A 22,310-nucleotide genomic window follows, 5' to 3' on the forward strand; every position below is an offset into this window, starting at 1 on the left:
GATAAGGAATAGATGGGTCCAGATGGTCACATCCTTCTTGAGGGGGAAGTCTTCATCAAAGGATGTAAAGAAGAAAATTAGCAAGGAAAGTTTTTTTGATACATTGCACCAGAAAAATTCAAGACTCTAACCAAGAAAAAGGTAACGCTTAGATCGAGGTTCTTGAAGACGAATAAACGATATATTTTCAGAAAAGGGATCACTATCACGAAAGTGGAATCAAGATCACCATCACCTTCACCATCCAAGCAAGTATCACGCATCAAAGCTTTGCGCATGTGGCCCTTGCTCACCACGCCTACTTCTTGGGGTTCACCCCCGAGTGTAGGCCGCATTGATTCTCGCATCGATATCAAGTCCAAATTAATATTGTACTAAGACCGGTTTTAGGAATAAAGCATGCAAGAAGAATCACCAGATCTAACCATCAAGAATCCAACCGATCATCGCCTTCTCAAAGATCTTGCATGTATACTATCCGTTAGTGTGTTCCCTTGCCCGCTATAACTCAATTTAATGCAACTTGGTGTCTTCTACCCTCTCGTCCTTCATCATTTTCCTTATTCTCTTTTTCATCATTGTGTTTCTCGATCGGTTTGCATATATGTTATGCAAGATAACATAGGCTCCACTATGATTCTAACCGAAAAGAGCCTTTAAGCTACAACACCTACCAACCGTGGTTTTGGTGATCACAAAGAGAAGTCAATTGCTCTCCTAGCAATTGCTACTCGTAAGTGCTACACGAATATGGTATTCTTTGCATGACTTCTTTTGCCTCTTCAAATAACTCAAATTTCGGCTAAGAAAGTCTCCCAAACATCCCTAATGTCCACTCTTCTTTGAACACCACTACAAGAGCCATGCTATTTAATATTCTCATGGACTTTCAAGAGGCATGCCCTGAATACCTAATAAAAATTCAATATATCAATAGCCTTTCTAAAGTAAGCATATCAGTCTAAGAATCGTGGGTGCCAATGTACCGGCTTATCCAATTTAGGTAAATAGCATGCACCAAATGTTGGGTAAATTTAACCCTCAAGAATCCAAATAAATTTGTACGTAAGAATAACTTTAGTATAAAATAAAAAGTAGAAACATTCTATTGCAATAACTTAACTAATGTATGGTAATAATATCCATGTATGTTACATTGGCAAGTATAAATTAAAAATATAATTTTTGCTAGTAAATTATTAATCTTGTTTGTCTTAAGTTGTTTTGCAAACTTTCTTGTTTGGTGGTTGGTCGCCTTCTCCCTCGCTTTTGAATCTTTAGTGATGGTTATGACACTTCCATTCAAATGGACTTTTTGAATGATGTGAAATCTGATGAGTTATTTTTGTATTATGAGAGGCAATTCTACTTGCAGTTTCAATATAATTGACCGTGCATCATAGTTGATCCTGAAATTGAAAAAAAAATAGTATAAAGATGTTGTATTGTTATATTATGTTACACAAAATAAAGCAAACTTAGATCAGAGTAATTGTTCTAATGATAGATATGGATTGTACCTTTGGATTTTCTTCTCCGTTATAGTAGTCGCCAGTGAAGTGGAAAGACTTTATAAATAGTGAGGGAATTATTGTTTCGCTCTTTGTTGAATTTTGTGACTCTTATCTCGAATATAGCCAGATGGCCAATCAACTTCCTGAATTCATTTTCAAAGAAACTCGCTCCATTCTCCTATAAAGATATATCAATGGGCAGTTAACATAAATTTGGATGTTATCTATATTAGTTGGCAATTTGTGTATAAATAATCTACCTTTGAATCCATTCACGATTAATTCACAAGCTCTTTCATTCATTAAAGTTGATGCCACTTCTTCAAATGCAGTTGCCCCTTGCAAAGTTGGTTGTGTTGTCCTCAATATCAAACTTTAGGATGTACCTAGAAATTTAATGTACGCTTAGTTGATATACCATGCTTCATATATTGTAAGTGATACTTGATCAAAGAGTCTTACTTTTGAATTGGGACGATGACACCATGCTTTGTGCAATCATATCCTTCATTCAGATTCAACTTCTTTCCACAGCAAGTTTGGGCAAAGCGTTGTAATACCAACCATTTTCATCATCACTTTTATTATGGATGCCTTGCATGTGAAGTACTTTTCTTGCAAAGTAATAAGTCATTAAACGTTGTATTGTTTTAGTTTTTGTAAGTAGCTCATAAGAAGAAGTAACTCATGTCTAAAAAAAGGTATCACACAGAATTTGTTATCTCGCACAAACACCTCCTGTTTTGGGTCATTACTTCTTCTCGTAGTTTTTATGTCTTCATTTGCTCTTCTTGTATTTCTACTTCCATTGGACTGTGTGAAAGTTATTTTTTTCAGTTTTATTTCTATTAAACTTATTAATTATTACGTTGTGATAGTTCTATTTGATTGTACCTGTTTTTCAGAACGGTAAATTCTGGAATTTCTTAATCCTGGTATATTTTTGTCGCCGATGTTGTAGAAAGAGAATATGTTCCTATCATATAAAGTTAATTTTAGATAATATTTCACTTATAAATGAATAAATATATTGATATAACGTACCGTTAAAGTAACTAACGGATGTTGAACTTATTATTAATAAAGTTCTCCTTGAAGTGTTTTGAACTATCCAATCTTTGACATTGTTTGCATTCTCACCCCAAATAGTTACCGCTATAGAAGAGTTCCTGCAATAATCACGCAACAATTTTTAGTTAGTACAAAGCCTGATTATGTTGTATAATAAGTTGTCAATTTGGAAGACTTACCATTCATCTATTAAATATATTTTTATCATGGTAGTTTTATTTTTATTTTTCTTTAGCTTTTTTATTGGTTGTGTCCACGTTTTGACTATTCTGATGACATCCTCAGAGACATTGAAATAGAATTGTGTTACGACATAGCAATTATGTTGAGTACTTATTGTTTTAGGGAATGTATATGTAGTATTTACCTGTTAAGTGTATGTTGTCTTTTCTTGACGACACTTCAGAAAAATTTGTGAAGTTAAATAGCTGTTTTGGAAAGTGTATATCTTCTTCTTTGGATGGCTTCAAGATCATATTCCAATTGATAGTCATGATTGATGGGACGGTATGTCACTTTTTCATATATTTTGAATGTAGAAAACTCTTCCATGTAGTAGACTTGCATCTCTTTCAGTTGTGAGTTATATTTGAGCACAAAGGGAATTGGGATTTTGGCATGTATCTGATCTCCCTGTTAGATTTTTAAATTGTCAGATCATAAAATTTCATGTATCTAATATTTGCAATTTTTTAAAATACTTATACTTACATGCTCATCTATCAGTAACATATCTAAACTTTTGATTTTATTTGTATTGAAGTTGGTTGCTTCCCATATTCTACTCACTCTGACTTTTATTTTATAACTTCCGTTGGTGTCATTGATCTCCTTTATGCTTTTGTATCCTTTTTCAGCCATGTTCCTGTGCAAAAAGTTAGTCTGAATCAAACACTCGAAAATTAAAATAGTTGTTGTTCTGATGGGATGTTCAATTCTGATGGGATTCATGACTGGTATTGTTCATTGTGAACTAAAATTTGTAATGTATAAGAAGATTGCAGATACCATGAATAGTTGTGTTGTAGCAAGTTGAAGAACATAAAAGTAATATATTAATAGGTTTGATGATCATAGAATAGTAGGAGAACTGAGAAAACATACCTTTGAGCAAATAATTAATATACCAAGATTATGTTTCACGAGGAGGCTACGTGGTTATAATAAATTGTTTCTCCTTAGTGCATTTTATATAGACCATTGTGTATTTTTTTTTTTCTCGAGAGAAGGTTTTATATTTTGATTTGTAATCTAAATTCTAAATTTATTAGGATTGTTGTTCGCAAAGTTATGTTATTAGAGAGTAGATATCAAATATGATTAGGAGTCTTATATAGTTCCTAAAAAATAGGCAAGCTTACCATTAGTCTATGTACATGCATATGGTCATTTATGTCGCCTATTAATTATGTACTCGCATCTTAAGAGCATCTTTAGGAGAGCTACCAAAAAAACACCAAAATTTTGAACCAAAAAAACACCAAGCAACTTTAGGAGCAACATCAAAATTTCACCAAGCAACTACGCGGTTTTGCCAAAACCGTGTCATATAGCCCACGCGGTTTTGCCAAAACCGCTTAACTAAAGCCCAACCGACAAAGCCCAAGCCTACGCTGGTTTTCAAAAACGTACTTCTATATAAACAGCTCCAAAGCCGTGGCGGTATAGTCCACTTTCACCACTTCTCACAATTATAAAACCCTCTCCTTAGTTAAAAAAAAACAAAACCTACCTAAACTCTTGAAATTTTATATGGATCATTTTCAACCTTTCGACGGTGATGATTGGCAGTACACACATGACATTGGCGATGGGGGAGAAGCACCGGAGGAAGTACAATATGGTGGGGGAGAAGAACCCGAGGATGTCGTCTTGACCGATAGACATCCGTGATGTCTTCGGAGTATCGGGATGAACGACTTCGATTGACAATTTGCACCGAGAAGCACTTGATATGGAAGTTGTGTCTTCTACACATGATACAAAACACACGGTCGAAATGCCAGTTGGCTAATACTCGTAATTAATTAGTTTTAATTAAATATTTTAAATAATAATTAGTTGAGTTGGACCAATTAATTATTTATCTTATAATGATTATTTTTTTTCATAATATCAGCATGTTATTGACTACCGAGTTAGATCGGCTTTACATGGTGTTAGAGAGTGGTGGAAGGTTATTAAGAGTTTTGATGAGTTTGTACATATTAGAGATAGTATTTTGTATACACCTTTGGGTCTTTTTGGTTGATGTAGATTATGAGAAAGGTTATTAAGGCGTTGGTCATAGCTTTAGTAGAAAGATAGTGGAGTAGAACTTATACATTTCATTTCCCTTGTGCGGAGTTAGAGTTCACACCACTAGACTTCACTATGATTTCTGGGTTGAGTATCGGTATAGACCAACTGATACATTTTCATACAAATTATGAGAATATGGATAGTATGCTTATGAGTTTTCCTCGTTTGGGTGCGGATGCTTATGATTCTTCTGATATTAAGCTATCTCCTATTAAGACTGCATATATGGACCCCCTCTTAGATCTTGATACACGAGCGGAGTTAGCTTTGACTGTTCTACCTGGTAGTGAGGGTGCTGATGTATATGTTAGGGCTTTTTTGATGTTTTTTATTGGGTATGTTCTGTTTCCCAATGGTCATTCTACTGATCGATCGGATATTATGCTTATGTATCTGATTTGCATGCTATGAAAGATTATGACCTAGGTAGCTCAGTATATGCCACATTGATAGTGGCGTTAGATAAAGCTTCACAGACATTCGAAAGTAGAAGTCCTCAGATTGCAGGATTCACAGGATTTTTAGAGATTTGGTTTTATGAGTACTTTCGAACTCTTTTTCCTAACATAGACATGATTGCTGATACTCGCCCTAGATTTGGTAGTTGGTCAGGGCCTCACTTGACTCGTAATAGGGAGCAGATTAGAAATAATGTCTGTATGGCTCGTGCTCAGATTGATATTAGATCATTGTCATCTATTGAGTGTGGAGACCTTGGCATTTGTCTACTGCCTTTGATGATCCAGTTGTGCAGCATGCTTGTGTGTTGTCACGTCACAGAGTTGTTTTCCGCGACGCGGATCAGTAAGGTTTGGTAATCGCGGGCAAATGATGTTGAAGGCAGATGACTAGACGTTATGGAGTTCCATGTGCTCCCATGCCAGATGTTAGTGATGTGAAGTCGTGGGATATGATACAACTTAAGTTCATGAAGTTTATGCCAATGGTGGTCCTTGGCCAGATGCGTCTTCTTTTGTTGTTGAAGCGGTCATCACATCGGTATTATAGATGGTGGAATCGTGTCTCATTGGGTCCATTATTGCCCCCGTTGGTCGAAGAACTAGCAACTTGAACTCCCCGGAAGGGATGAGGCGTGAGCTATGTATTCCTCATCCGCCCACACACATTTTTACAATCCACAACCTCGAAATGCATATCATCCAAATCCGTGGTTTGCCAAGAATCCTCGGATGTTTGCCGTGTGTGGACTGATGGGGAGGCTACTTACATTTCCATTCCCGAGGTGCCTCGTGCTCGTTGCCATGAGTTAGAGCCGCAGATTGATCAGTATACCACGGTGAGTTTAGTTATTTTATTTTTCTTATTAATTATATATATAATATGTACTCACAATATATTTTCTTGGATTTTCAGGCTAAGATTCGGAAAGATATGAGAACCGATTTGTATCGTTTGATGGGATGAGGGATCCGTATCATTATAGCCAAAAAAGGGAGGAGGCATATTCTCAGACATATCAACAATCCCAAAGTGCGTATGACGAGACTCGAAAAGCGTACGAGGATATTCAGCAGGTGTATACGCAACAACATCAGGGATATGAGGAACTTCAGGATAAGGTAGTTAACTTTCGTGCAGACAGAGAAGATCTTGATTCTCAGGTTAGGAACTTAGAGGAGCAACTTAGGAATATCCAAATAGAGAGAGGAGAGGGATCGAGTGGTAAAGGGTATGAGAAGAGAGCTAAATAAATTTGATGTAATATGATAGGTTTTGGATCATTTTGGATATTATATGATTATATCATAATCATAGATTTTGGACTGCATAATCATAATCATAATCATAAATTTTTTATTTCTTTAATTTTTTCGATTTTGAATAACAATTCTTAATTTCTTCAATTGCATAATTATTAATTTCTTAACTTCTATGCAAAACTCATAATTTTTCAAGTTTTATGCACCACAATTCTAATTTTTCATAAAAGCAAAGGTTTTGCCAACACCACTTGGTAGAAGCCCAAGCCCACACGGTTTTGCCAAAACCGCCATGTAGTTCCAAGCCCATCGGTGTTGGGAAAACCGCGTGTTTTCCTCGATTTGATAGAGCATCAAACCCTGAAACCAAATATATATTGGCCGATTTGGTGTTTTTTGGTGTTTTCATCAACATGTAGCTCTCTTGAAATTGAAAAAACACCAAATTGTTGAAAATTTGATATTTGGTGTTAGGTTGATATCACTCCTAAAAATGCTCTAATAGAACTGTTTAGGTTGCAACCCAATACGAAATGCATGTCGTCTACCAAAGATTGCATCCCCAGAATGACAATACAACACAAACCAGAGTGCTTTGAATAGACTTACTCTGTTTCGAATTGCTGGTTTGAACACAGAAATTCACAATACTTCATTATTTGAATGTGTTTCCATTTGATTTTGCAAGGTTCTGCCACGTGTTGTTGAAGTCCATCCAACTTCATTTTCCGCTAGGCATTTAAAAGTGAAAACGTGGCTCTCCAAATACAGCATCCAGGGCATAAAGTACCTTTTGGAGAACTCATGCAACCTGGAAACACATATCGTTGAAATAACTAAGGTAATTAAGAAATTTGCATTGTGCACTTAAGTTTTGTTTGTGTGAGTTGTGAGTCAGTTCCGAAATTCAATTAGGTCTATGTGATTCTATTATTATTAGCAATTAGTTTTGTTTATTTTACTTAACTAAGGTGGTGAAGAAATATGCATATTACTGTACTCTGTAGCTTCATTAGTCGTGGTTGAATAGTTCAATTAAATTGCCATTTCTGAAATCCCATTAAATATTATCCATAATCATTGCTCAGAACATTCAAATAGGATCAACATCATCCACTTAATTTTTCATTTATTGCAACTGCTTCTCTTTCTTTCCATACATTTTACCTTATCACCGTGCTGAAATCACTGGCCACTCTGCTTGTGCTCTTGCAAATGGGCTGGCAAAAAAGATTAGAAAAAAGGGTGCTGTTGTTTATAACTGTTATTACCATGTCTTCATGGAGTGAGAGCTTGAAAGGTAAATAACTAAATACATCTTGGGTGATGCATCATTTTCTCTATGGATTATAATTAGAATAAGAAGAAATGAAAGTACCTAGATATATTAACTACTTACACAGTCTTGTGGGCATGTTCAACAAAGTATAGTTTTGTCCGGTGAAGAGAAATCCATTATCCATGGCTTTGTTTGACATTTCTTCAGTGAGTAACAAATAAAAGTTTAACAGCCAGATAGTCGAAAACTTATTTGGTCTTTTTTTTTCAACTTACCCCACCTATGTATAGTCTTAGGCCCTGGAGTGCCTTCTGTCCCTTTCATATGAGAAGTCTAAGGATTCCATAATGTCTCTCGTGGGAAGAATGTCAGGACACTGCTTAGAGTTGGTTGAATTTGTTGAGCTACTCACACTTATCCAATGTGTCCTGAAAAATACCTAAATATTGTACAAATTAGTGCAACTGGGAGTTTCTCGTTTAAGCCTAGCTTATCAAACAAAAGTGAGATAGAGTAAAATCCCCAGACTTTTTTCTGTGATTCACTGATTTATACTTTATACCCCTCTCCATTCTTTTTCTTGTCTAGCAATCATACTCATTCTCTGATTTCTACCTGGAAAAAGATAAAATAAAAAAATCATACACTGAGCTCTAACATGGGTGTTTTGTACATCCCGTCTTTTGCAGGTTAGTTTCCGGCATAGAAAATGCAGTCGTACTTGATAAGTTTTATGACAAATCAAATTGGTGTATCATTCTCAAAAAGTTGTGATCTCATCAGTTTGCTCTGACTTGCATAATCAGTTGTCTGTGTTGTGATTTGGTGATGTATTGCACCACAAAATTGGGGAAAATGCAGCATCATTGACAATTTCCAGCGGACATCCCCTAAAGGTGTTGTTTGTCTTGTTTAATCAGTGACACTGTGATCGTGATATTTTCTAAATCGTTAAAGGTTTCTGTTGCCTCTCTCAGCTAATAATTATTCTTTGTGTTAGTTAGTAAGCTTTACACACTATAGACATCTACACTGAGGATGTTCTACTTGGAAAGAGGAAAACCTATTTCGATGAATAAATTATTAAGTTAGTATCCTTTGTAATCATTCCCTGGTATTCTGGTATTCTTGCTATAGTAAGTGAGTCAAACTTGAAGGAAATGGTCATAGACGTAGATAGTCCCAAACGATGCAAGTTAATTGATATTCCTCTGAGCAGGGGTATATTTCGTTAACCATGCTAAAGAATGCAGTTGTCTTGGAAAAGTTGACCCGTGACTCACCTCCAGAAAGCATTCATCTGACAGCTAAGATGCTACTATTTTCCAATCCCTTCAGTCCAAACGGAAAATGGAACATTACAGCCGACAACAGCTACATGCAATCACCTGAGGTAACCCTGCTGAGCATTGGTTACAATGATCTTGATGTTCGAAACCTACAAATCTAAAAAGTTGATTTCTACTTTCTTAAATCTGAAATCAATATCCTGAATTTTACATATTCTGACATTGTGCTTCCATTAGAAACAGCTTTATCAAGTAAACCTTGTGATCCATTGCCTTGGAAAGTATAGCGACATCTCAACCATTCCGAAATTTCCACCAAATAAAGGCCCTGAAGTCTATGGTGGTAAGGTACGGTGATACACACTATGGGCTACTCCTCCATGGATGATATTGCTGCAGCAAAATTCATTAAGGTCATTGGAATGCAGAAATCAGGATCAGACATTGCAAATGAGTGTGCCATGGCAAATGGTAAGACATCCATATCAGGCCCAAATCATACATCTTAATTATGTCTCTCAGCTAATAATTATTCTTTGTGTTAGTTAGTAAGCTTTCGACACTGTAGACATCTACACTGAGGATGTTCTACTTGGAAAGAGGAAAACCTATTTCGATAAATAAATTATTAAGTTAGTATCCTTTGTAATCATTCCTTGGTATTCTGGTATTCTTGTTATAGTAAGTGAGTCAAACTTGAAGGAAATGGTCATAGACTTAGATAGTCTCAAACTATGCAAGTTAATGGATATTCCTCTGAACAGGGGTTTATTTAGCTAACCATGCTAAAGAATGCAGTTGTCTTGGAAAAGTTGACCGTACTCACCTCCAGAAAGCATTCACCTGACAGCTAAGTTGCTACTATTTTCCAAGAGCTTCACGATCTTGTCAAGTGTCACATTATTACCTTTTGAGATTTTGGGGATATCTTTTTGTATGAGCTTGTATTGAAGACATGTGTATGGTAATTTTGAATCCTCGATATGCCAATTACTGTAGGTTACTAATGAACCTTGCTGTCTGTGTAGACCTTGTGACTTGGTCCTCAGAATACTTCTAGCTAGGACCTCATTAGGTCATCTGTTAGTTCTTCAATTTTTCATGTGGCCCTATACCCCTCTTGGCATAATCCCGGACGAAGAAAATTGATTAGTGATATCTCCTCATCATGGTGCGTGAGTGTAAAAAGGGGATTGGCCATATATTGTAGTGTTTTTCTAAAAATATGTAACTTGCTAGACTTTTTGTGATCTCCAAAACCACTCCAGCATTTTCATATGGCTTTACAGGGACGGAACTGTGCATGTACTGTTCAAAGGTTGGCTACTTTGATTTGTCCCACACTATTTCAATGGGTAAGTTCGACATCACTACTTTTTTTTTTTTTTTATATTTCTCCTAATTTTCTTCTATTTCTTTTCTGACTCCCCCCTCCCCTTTTTTTATCCTTACTTCTTCTAATTATATATTTTTTGTAGTTTGATAACCATGGCCTTCTTCTACTTTTATTGCATGGGGTTCTTATTCTCTACGGACTCATTCCAGAAGAAAGAAATGAGAAGAAAGAGATTGTGACTTATTCCAATTCCAAAATCAAAGAGAAGCTCTATCACTGGTACATACAATTAACTACTCAAAATCTACTTATATATATATATATTCAGAATCAGAAATTACCACACAAATTCCGCAGTATAAAGAATATATCAATTATTTCCTAAAAGAGACCTCTAAGAGAGATTTGTCTCTTTCCAGGTACATAGACAAAGTTTGCCCAATTTTTTTTGTCCACATATTATGTCTAATAGCAAATTGGAGAAAGTAAGATTGTTATATGTGAGTCGAAGTAAAACTTTGTCATATGGCTTATTTAGGTTATCTGGTATGTGAGACGTTCTCAGAAAATCTTTGGCACCATTTTTTATGAGCTTGCTGAGAGAGCTGGATGAGTGTTTGAATAAGAGACTGAAAGAATACATATCACAGGTAAGCTTTTGGGCTGTATGCTGCTTATTTATTGGCCATGTTCTGTAATGTTGGGCATCATGTCTTTATGGGAAATATCGTGCCTATCTTTTATCATTTATATGAATAGGACACATGTAGATGGAAGGTTAAAGCTAACAAACCCGGAAGCTTACAATTGAGACCCAAAACTTCAAATAACCAATGGAAATATTGTCACAATCATGACTTCAAATTCGATTAAATTAGTAAACCCAACATGCCATTGCTAATTTTTTTTTGAGTTGTTTTAGCTTATTTTCCCAGCTCCACCTCTCTCCTCAGCCACCCTTTTCAGTGTATCTTGAATCCCAGGCATCATCCCCTTCAACCCACAAAAAGTAAATGTGGGCACCTCCATCCAATAGCTTGAAGACATCTTGTCTTGAACATACATCTTGCCCCCATTCCTGTTCTGTTGTTCCTGCTTAGAACTTCGTCCGAACCGAAGTTGTCTGGGTAGTCCTGGAGATACTTGTTGAACTCATCGTCATAGAGGAGGCTATCAGAGTTTGCCACTTTGAGGAACAGCCATGCAAGACCACCAAACTTGAAATTCGAGACAGATTCCATGAACATCTGGTGAGGAGATAACCTCTATAGGGCTTCACCGCTGTCCCAGTAGAGTGATCATAATGTGAGTGGCATTTGGATCATCCTCCCGCAAAACATTACCTTAAGGATCAGATGATTTCCTAGAAGACATTCCTCTTCTATTCATTAGAAATGCTATTAGGATGGATGCAATCTGATTGGCTTGTATGTTAGCATAGGCTGGTCTTTAGTGCAGAGCATTGCTTAAGTGCTAGTTTGACTAACCTTGGGACCATAATTTACTAAGTAATCAGTAGTTGGTAAAACGGCAACCATGTTATGTGATTTGCCTGTATGGCTCCTTATAGGGTCTATTCAGAACCATGTTTTTAAAATCTGTTTGTTTAGTGTCTGACATGATGATAATGAGCTTGGGATGGAGGCCCATTCTGAGGTTCTTTGAAGAGACAGTCACGAGCTTAATAGACTCAAAGCCTATTTGACATGGTGACTTCAAAGTTCCAGGACATGTGTGCGGCTAGGAAGCGATCCCGCTAGATGACAATGCCAAAGGAGGTGATGATTGCACAGCTTCAGCTGGCTTATGATTGGGTTAAGGAGAAGTATGCCCTTGCGGGGGAGAAGTATGAGGAAGCACTCAAAATCAAGCCAAACTTTTACGAAGGCTTGTTTGCATTGGGGCATCAACATTTTGAGACCGCAAAGCTACAATGGTCATTTACATTGGCAAATAAGGTTGATCTGGAAACTTGGGATCCGACAGAAACCATTAAGCTATTTAATAATGCTAGTAGGGGGGTTATTGTAGACCGAGAATTTTATAATGGTGTCTACCAACTTCACAACTGCCCAAGACACCTTACATGCGATCAACAAAGTTTTACTGCACTGTATAGTAGGGTCACAATGCAGAAAATCATTGACTGCTGAATTTCTTGGTAAACTTGGATATTGGCAATTGGGCCAGCATTATGGCAAAGGTTACTGATAACCATTTTTATCTATGTATTATGTTAGCAAGCCCCTTATCTCGGTATTCTCATCCCGTCTCAACTCCTTAAAATAATGTTCTTTTGCTAACAACTCACGCAATCTCTGCAATTGTGTGAGACCATTGACATCCGATTTCCTCACCTTTTGCCTTGCAGTGTAGACTTGGGATATACTAGATATGTTTTCATGATACCTATTCTTGATGGAATCCAAAATTTGTTTAGGATTTATTCCACACTTACTCATCTCTGACAAGTACTCAAACTCTGGAACGGTCAGACGAGTAGCAAATGCATGTCCTTCAAGGGTCTTCGCCAATACATGGTTGTGAATACCATTTCTAACTTATATTGTCCAACTATCGACAGTGCCGCGTTGGAAAACACCTTTTAACTTAAATAGACATCCCGATTTCTTGGTTCCCGACCTTCTCTTATTAACCCTCTCTTCGCCTTCCATCTTGTGTGACCAATACACACCCGAGCACTCGCAAGCCAAATTCAATCTTGCTACTCGATTTCCCTTGGCACACTCCGACTTTTCAATGACCACAATAACATTAACTTATTTTCCTCTAGTAGTTGCCCAACTGATTACCTCGCTACATGTATGAAAGACCTAAACACATAAAAAACAACAACTATTATTAATACACTAATAAAATTACATTTAGAAAATTTAAAAAAAAAAAATGAAATCAATGCCTACTTAATCATACATCTTCCGTAGTAAAAATTTCTATTGTATCACTTAAAATCGGTTGACAATCTACATCATTCGAGTTTGCAGAGGATCGGTTCCCGGATAGCGGCAAAGAATCCTACATATAGAAGAATAAAAGAAGAGTCTCAAATAATTTGCATTTAGTTTCAAAGGCACAAAAAAAAATGAACTTCTAACTAAATTTAGTCCAAACGACCCAGCCATGTAGTTCCATAGAGGGTCCAAACGACCCAGACCATGTAGTTCTATAGTGTCCCCAAACAACCCAACATGTCGTTTTTTATAGTGTTCCTAAATCCACCCAGCCATGTCGTTCCATAGTGTCCCCAAACGACCCAGCCATGTCGTTTGGGCTCGAGTTTTGCATTCATTCAAGTGTTTTGCATTCATTCATTCAATCAAGTGTTTTGTATTCATTCTAATAAAGTGTTACCTCATTATTTAGGTTTGCACTTTGTCGTCGACAATTTCTCGGCATCTCATTTGCTCGACTAGTCGCATCTTCAAATTCTTCATCTTCACCTTCAACATTTTGTTCCACTTCTTCACTTTCAACATATCTTCTATTTTCTCCTTCTCTAATTTGTTGTTGCACCTCAAACATTACCTTAAATGCTTCTTCTTCATCTTCATGTTCCATTTAGAGAAACCTGAGTATTCTAATATGTAGAGAAACTTGAGTATGTAGATAAACTTGAGTATTCTATGTAAGGAGTAAAGATTTAGATGAAAAAAGGAGTAAGGAGTATTCTATATATATTTGAAATTTTGATATATTTCGAATAATTGAGTGAAATATGTATGCAAACCCTAAACCCCAAACTAGTTTATTATTCACAATTGAATAAAAAAAATAATAATAATAACAAGTTTAGATATAAAACAAATTATTATTTTAGATTTGGATAATTGAGTGAAATATGTTTGAAATTAAAATTTTTTTATGTCAGTACGAAATTTGTAAACCCTGAACCCTAAACCCAACCCCCCCAAACTAGTTTATGATTCAAAATTTGAAAAAGAAAATAAAAAATAATAAGTTTAGATATAAAACAAATTATTATTTTGAATAATTAAGTGAAATATGTTGATTTAAATTTATAAACCCCGAACCCTAAACCCCAAACCCCAAACCCCAAACTAGTTTATGATTCACAATTTTAAAAATAAAATAAAAAAATAACAAGTTTAGATATAAAACAAATTATTATTTTGAATAATTAAATGAAATATGTTGGTACCTAAATTTTTAAACCCTAGACCCCTAATCCCAAACTAGTTTATAATTCACAATTGAAAAAAATAATAATAACAAGTTTAGATATAAAACAAATTATTATTTTAGATTTTAGCAGGTTTGATTACATGTTTTAACTTGGCTATATAGATACTATGTCATAACAGAAAAAGAGTGCATAGTGTATGTAATTGTGTTGGTGTAACTAATTGTGTTGTTTCTAACCCAATTTTTTAAATCGGATTTCAATTTTCCTAATTCAATTGGGATGTGTTGATAATTGATCATTACTAATTCAATTTTGCACATAATTGTTTAAATAAATTTGTACGTACCTCCACATTCATACCCTGGCTAACGAATTCATTAGGGACTTAGTCTTTATATTAAGTCTAAGTGATTGATCCTCGATTACCTGGATGGCTCACAGTTCCAGTTAGCCACTTGGACGGCTCACGTGTGAAGTAGATATCTGGATGGCTCAATCAGTCACCTGAGCCGGTCACATGTCCACTTAGCCACTTGGATGGCTCACGTGTGAAGTAGACATCTGGACGGCCCAGTCAGTCACTTGAGCCGGTCACATGTTCAGTTAACCAATCCTATTTAGTAAGAGTCCCTGTGCTCTTAGGACTCTTATTTTCTATTTCTATAAATAGGACTCTTCACTTAACAAAGAACTACGTTTTTTAGAGACTTGATTCTAGAAACATATTCTGGATACGTAGGCAGCCATTAAAGGCACAATCTCATTTTTTATACAACATCTCCCCTTGCAGATTCAATAGTGTGTCTGGGTGAATTCATACCCAAACATAATTGGCACCGTCTACGGTTCTTATTAACGTTCTCTCTTCCATTATCTCTCTCAATCTTTGTCAATGGCTACTATAACAAGATCTCTTGAGAACAAGGCAAGAGCATAACCATCCGAGGGAAACAATCAACAAAATGCTGAAGTTCGTGTCAATCAAGTTGCATCAAACCAACAGGCTCCACCTTTGTTGCTTCCAGTACCAAGACAGCGCATATCTAAATTTCCAAGGTCACAGGCTCCAATATCTTCTCCTCCTAATGATACTAATTCGCCAGATGCAGATCCAGATGCAAATATGGTTGCAGATCCAAATGATATGGACACAGGTGATGAAGAAATGACTCTGGAGGCTCTGCGTAACAAACTTAGAAGGGAAAAGGAGCATAACGTGGACTTGCAGAAGCAAATAAATGAAGGGAAGCAAGTACAAATAGACAATAATGATACTACTTCATCTATTCCATCAAGAATCCCAAGATCTGGAGAAAACCGCAGTGTATTTAACCGCTTGCAAAGCAATAGCGAAAGATTCGAACCATCGATGCCGCCCCCGAAAAATCGACCAAATCAATCCAGGCCAAGAAATATTTCAACCAATTTATTAAGGCGATTGAGGACTCCTGATGTCAATGGTCGTAATAGCAGGCATGATAGACAACATCACAGGTCACATACCAGTCGTCGTATCTCCCCAAGGGGAGTCTGATTCACACTGAACAAGCTACCAGCCATACTACCGAGGTAATACAAACCTCGTAAGCTAGAATAGCAGCACATTACGGCGGTCAGATCGGATGATACCACCCAACATTAGAACTCACTTGGGGCAATCGAGCTGTGACCTCAGGCAAGATCTGAATCACGACCTAAGACTTGACTTGAACGAAAGGAATCAGTGCAAAAGACAACTAGAAGACCGACATAGAGATAACACTCATCATATAGATTACTCTCCAGTGCACCGAGACATTTCAAACTTTCGTCATAGTTCTCGCAGTCCAGAGCACGCAAGGTTTCCAGATATGGGCAACAACTGGGGGCAGGCGCATGTGACACAAGGTCAAGAAGTTCAACCACAAATCGTCCGTTGCCAAACAAATGAAGGAATAACATATACTGAATAGCAGATTAAAGACATCGTTAAAAAGGCAATGAATAATACTGATCTAAAGGAAAAACATTGGAAAGACTTAGCCGTAAATGAAGACATCGTTGGACGTTTTTCCTGGCGTATACACAATGCAGAACATCAGGAAGGTTTCAAACGTACCCGAGTTGCTAAAATGGCACGATGAAGTAGAAGGTGATCCAAACAACTATGTTATGGAGTTCAAAAGCAGGCTAGTTCTCTGGCGTAAAGATGACGCTCTCTTGTGCAAACTTTTTCCGGCAACCCTAAAAGGGGAAGCTTTGCGATGGCTATCGGAAATTCTAGCTAGATCTATCGAATCTTTTCAGGAGTTAGGAGATCAGTTCACAGATCGATTTCAACATAATTGGACTCGGCCTAAAGATGTCAATATCTTGCTAAATACAAAACAATAGAAGGATGAAACACTTGCAAAATTCGTTGTCCGATTTTGCCAAAACCAAGCAGGTGTCACAGATGTGCCAGCTATGATGATCATTCACGCATTCAAAGAGGCTATCCGTTTTGATACTAACGAAATATATAACTCACTGGTAAGAGATCCTCCCCAGACGAAATCTGACTTGTTCACACGAACGCTACAGTTCATCAATGTTGAAATAGATGCGGCAGCAAGAACTTCAAGGGACAAAGATTTTAGAGGAAAAGAATCTACAGATACCAAAAGCAAGCAGAAACAAAACACAATGGAAACTCAACAATCGAAGCAGGATCTTAAAAAGACCAACAATTTTTGTGAAGAAATTAAGCTCACTCCACTGAATACCAAATATGCCTCAATCTATGAGAAGATTAAAAGTCGCAATCTGCTTTTCCCTCCAATGCCTTTACCTGAAGGTATAAAGTCTACGCGTGATAAAAATCTATGGTGTCTTTTTCCACGGTGACTTTGGTCATTTAAACCGAACAATGCAGATCCTTACGAGGAAAGATACAAAAGCTAGTAGAGAAGGGACAGCTAGAGGAATTCTTAAGCACTAAAAGTGCTCAACAGAATTTGTCAATCTCAGGTTACAACGTCATCAAAGCTGGTCACACCAGAATCAATGACGTGTCACGCACAAAACAAAAATGTGAGCAAAGAGAAAAGTTGGGATTTTTACGTGAGTTATATCACATAAATAGCTTCGATTTTATTGAAGGAACTCGCATAGAAACCATCGAACCAAGCCCACTATGTTTTAATCGGGAGACCTAATTGGCATCCATCACCCTCATTACGATGTCGTCGTTATCACAGCTTGATTGGTCTATGGCGAAAGTACAGCGGTCATGATAGACACTGGAAGTTCTGCTAGTGTAATTTTTGCAGGTTGTTACAATGACATGAAACTTTCAGAAAATTTGATTGTCACAGATAACAACCCAATAATCGGTTTTGATGGAACAGCAGCAACTCCGGTCGGAAGAGTTTCTTTACCAGTCAAACTCATAGATAAGGCGGTCAACATTGATTTTCTTTTAATGAACTGCAAATCTTCCTACAATGCAATTTTAGGCAGGGATTGGCTCCACTGTATGGGTGTTGTTGTCTCTACCCTCCACCAAGCAGTGAAATTTCCATCTCTAGACAAAATTTGCAAAATAACGAGGAGATCGGGATGGTTTCTAGCCGTTGTCACGAAAGAATATTAGATGATTACCGTCAATCTGATATGCATGGAAACACAATTTTAAGCAATTCACAAGAAGTCATTCAAGCACAATCCGCACCACAAATAAATTGTTCCACCATATCATCAAGTGAAGGACCACCGACTATAGACCACCTCTTAGAAGTTCAAATTGGAGAATCATATAGCAAAGTATAATGTTCCAGAGCGTTTTTTAGCACATCACACGTTCCATTCAGCAAGTCGACATTCTTCTTAGTTGAAGACTCCAGCTGAGCATTTTCAAGTAACGCTGCGGAGAGCTTTGGATTCAAAGCAGCTAGGGTACCTTTTTCAACGCGCAATTCTCGCGCTATTTTCTTATAATCTGTCTCTTTCACTTTTAATGCTTTCTCCATAGCCATTTTTTGCTGTACCAAACAATCTTTTTCATGCTCTAAAGCAGACACTCATTCTTTTAGAACTAACGACTCATTACTGACTTTGGCAACCTCAGCTGTAGCCTCGTCTTTATCGTTCTGAAGCTTCTCTATCATCAGTGGTGATAGACCCCGTTCTTTTCTTTACCAAGCATTATCATTGCTTTAGCAAAACTCTCCTTAGCCTACAAAAATAAATTTATTACCACAATAAACTATGATAAATCCTTTAATTTAAGTGCAATGGAATACTAACCTCTTGCAACTTTTGCATCCCCATATTGCAAAAATCAAGTATCACCTATACAAATCAAGTTACTAGATTGAATGTTCTCTCCGAAGTGGGCTGCATCAAATGTTTGTTAACGTAATCATTGAGCAGATCAAAGTCAAGAACGGTAGTTCTTAACGATCTATCATGTCTTCTTCCGAAAACCAATTGAAGTGGGTGCAGTAGCTTCCATTATTGTGGTGTTTACAGCTTGTAAAGGGCAACAACATCTTTGCGTAGAGCTATCAACAATAGCATGAACCTCATTGGCCTGGGAAAGTCCACTCTTTGAAGGCTGCAGTTGGGTATCTTCAGTTTCTAAGCCAATTTCTATAACAGGTGAAATAGTAGTTGCTGCATCTTTGCTAGTTGCGACGAGTAATGCTTTAGCAGCACTTTGAGGAGCATTATTTTCACATGCTTTGGGCGCCACAACATCAATAGAACGGCTTTGTAAGATTGTGGACTCAACGCTACCGCTAATAAAGTTTTCATCAAGTTTTTGTTTGTTCATTCTATCTTCCTCTGCGGATGCCTTAGTTGACACTTCAGGCGTTTTCCAATCTTCCCAATCATCATCTTGCACTTCATTGGTTAGTTTTCGCTTCTTTTGATTTGAGCCCTCCCCAGAATTGAGCGATAATTTCCTTGGCAAGTAGTCACTTCTAAGATTCGTTCCATTACTTCGACGCTTATCTATCAATTGATCTTTAGGTGCAACATATTGCTCTTGACTCATTTTTGGCCCAGAAAGTTTCTCACGATCATTTTGTCTTTCGCTATTCCAACCCCAATAAGCAACCTCATTAGGCCAAGATAAATCAAGAATGTGTTCCTCATGATCACTACTAAAATAAAATTGTAAGTTCTCTCGCAGCTCATTTTTCGGTCTCGATATTTGGAATAATAGGGCATTCATCTATAGAGCATCACAAATAAATAACGTCATTTAAACATACAAATATACAACAATGCAAAATCAATAAAACTCAATGTGAGAATTTAATGCTTTTCGTACCTCGTATTTTATTTGGAACACGTATTCCATGGGGATTCCATCGTCCTCGGAGGAGAAAACAATATTTATCCCAGTCTTTGTAACCTTTTGGTAAGCCTTTAAACTTCATCTCAGTCTTCCAGTCCACAATAAAATATGACGACCCATCTTCCTCAATGCGACGTTGCGGTCGCAGCAAAAGAAACAATTCTTCAAAACCAAAGGGACGCTTGTAGCTTTTTGCCAAGGCTTTAGTTCGTACAAATACCAACCATAGCGGCATCCCGATTCGTATTGGTGCAATCTGCCATAAAGACAATAATCGTGCAGCGTCATAATCTAGCGGGATTGTTAAACCTTGGTCCATTTGCGCACACATTACGACCATTTGTCCCTCTTCCACGGGATGATTTGTGCTAAAATTTTCAAGTTGCTTGACATCGAAGTTCTTCAGCTGGCAAAGACCCTTAATTCCTTCCGTACCAATTACGCGAATAATAGATCTTGGCATAGGTGAAGGCTCTAACCATCTTCGTCGAATAATTTCACCAGTACATGTTACCATCGTCATTCCCGCATCTTCATGGCTACTTCGGACTTTCACGTCATACTTATTTCCGCTCATAATTACCATATATAACGATCGGGTATGTTACACTTTTAAGATGATTTGTTCCTAACAAAAGTGAGATACATACTCTTACTTAAACAAAAGTGTACGTAACCTTTTATAAAGATAAACCAAGATTAATCCTTATTAAATAGATAAGGATTAATCCTTTTATAAAGCAAGCTCCTGGTAAAATGGGATACGTACTGTTACTTCAAGCATTGAAGTAATCCAGTTTTTCACAGTCCCTATTAATCAAAACACCAATTCCACTTTGATCCAGATTAATCCTTATCTATTTAATTATCAAGATATACCAACAGACCAACAAATTAAGTTAGCTGACCCAAACTAATAAACCTTGGGCTTTTCATCACATCAATATGTTTATATGTCAATAATGTTTATTTAGAATTCATGGTCTAAACACTATACCAGTTATTATGGTTCAGTTTCTTTTCTCTATTTTTTCTTTGCCACATCCAATCAATTCCATATGGCAAAGAGGGGGCAATGTACGTACCTCCACATTCGTACCCTGGCTAACGAATTCATTAGGGACTTAGTCTTTATATTAAGTCTAAGTGACTGATCCTCGACAGACGGACGGCTCCACAGTTCAGATTAGCCACTTGGACGGCTCACGTGTGAAGTAGATATCTGGATGACTCAGTCAGTCACCTGAGCCGGTCACATGTCCACTTAGCCACTTGGACGGCTCACAGCTCTAGTTAGCCACTTGGACGGCTCACGTGTGAAGTAGACATCTGGACGGCCCAGTCAGTCACCTAAGCCGGTCACATGTTCAGTTAACCAGTCCTATTTAGTAAGAGTCCCTATGCTCTCAGGACTTTTATTTTCTATTTCTATAAATAGGACTCTTCACTTAACAAAGAACTACGTTTTTTAGAGACTTGATTTTGGAAACATATTCGGATCGTGTAGTGACCATTAAAGGCAATCTCATTTTTTATATACAACATCTCCCCCTTGCAGATTCAATAGTGTGTCTGGGTGAATTCATACCCAAACAAAATTATTATACACTTATGATCGATTAATTATTTGTATTATAAGAAAAGTGTTGGTGTTTATGATAAGACAAGTGTAATTTGTGTTTATGTCCAAACGACCTCATCATATCACCCCATAGAAGCCCTAAACGACCTTGACCATACCGTTTGCATGTGCTACTAAATGATTAGCCAAATCTAAAATGCACACACAAACAAACGATGGAAGTGCGTTGAGTGTCAAACTAAGTGTCAAAACTAACATACTTCAACGACGACGTGTCAATTCATGACCATATCGTTTGAGTGTATACTTAAACGATATGACCATATACTCAAACGATATGGACAAGTCGTTTGAGTGTATACAAAAACGACATGTCCATATCATTTTAGTGTATACTAAAACGACATGACCATATCGTTTGAGTGTATACAAAAAAAGGCCGGAAAGTTCGTTTTGGCAAGACCGGTTGAATTGGCTGCTGGGTCTGGGCTTTTATGGCAAACTTGTAAAATTTCTTTTTTTTTTAGGGGTTGCCGGGTGTTAGTCCCATTTTATAGAGTGCCAATACCGCGGCCCGTTATTTAAACCCCATGTGCTTCAATAGATCGGCAGGATTGGTCTATCGGCCAGAATTAACAAATATTCTGATCAATCTATAGCATCAATATCGACTTGTCTTGATAAATCACTCAAATCGATGAATTTCTATCAATATTACCAATACAG

The 22,310-nt window shown here is 37.0% G+C and overlaps 2 long non-coding RNA genes across 3 annotated transcripts; both read left to right on the forward strand.

Moving 5' to 3' along the window:
- The first annotated feature begins 7,058 nt into the window (after positions 1-7,058).
- LOC147489355 (uncharacterized) lies at positions 7,059-9,159 on the forward strand. Of its 2 annotated transcripts, none has more exons than XR_015201709.1 (3): positions 7,059-7,448; positions 8,576-8,836; positions 9,140-9,159. It is a non-coding gene; the product is annotated as an uncharacterized LOC147489355 (long non-coding RNA). The 2 variants fall into 2 exon arrangements; XR_015201708.1 differs by having other exon boundaries at positions 7,060-7,448; positions 9,106-9,159.
- Positions 9,160-9,164: 5 nt separating this feature from the next.
- LOC147489356 (uncharacterized) lies at positions 9,165-10,526 on the forward strand. The gene is made up of 3 exons (XR_015201710.1): positions 9,165-9,279; positions 9,419-9,646; positions 10,465-10,526. It is a non-coding gene; the product is annotated as an uncharacterized LOC147489356 (long non-coding RNA).
- Positions 10,527-22,310: the final 11,784 nt, after the last annotated feature.

Source organism: Coptis chinensis, chromosome 7 (assembly GCF_015680905.1).
Source record: "Coptis chinensis isolate HL-2020 chromosome 7, ASM1568090v1, whole genome shotgun sequence".
Lineage (NCBI taxonomy): Eukaryota > Viridiplantae > Streptophyta > Magnoliopsida > Ranunculales > Ranunculaceae > Coptis > Coptis chinensis.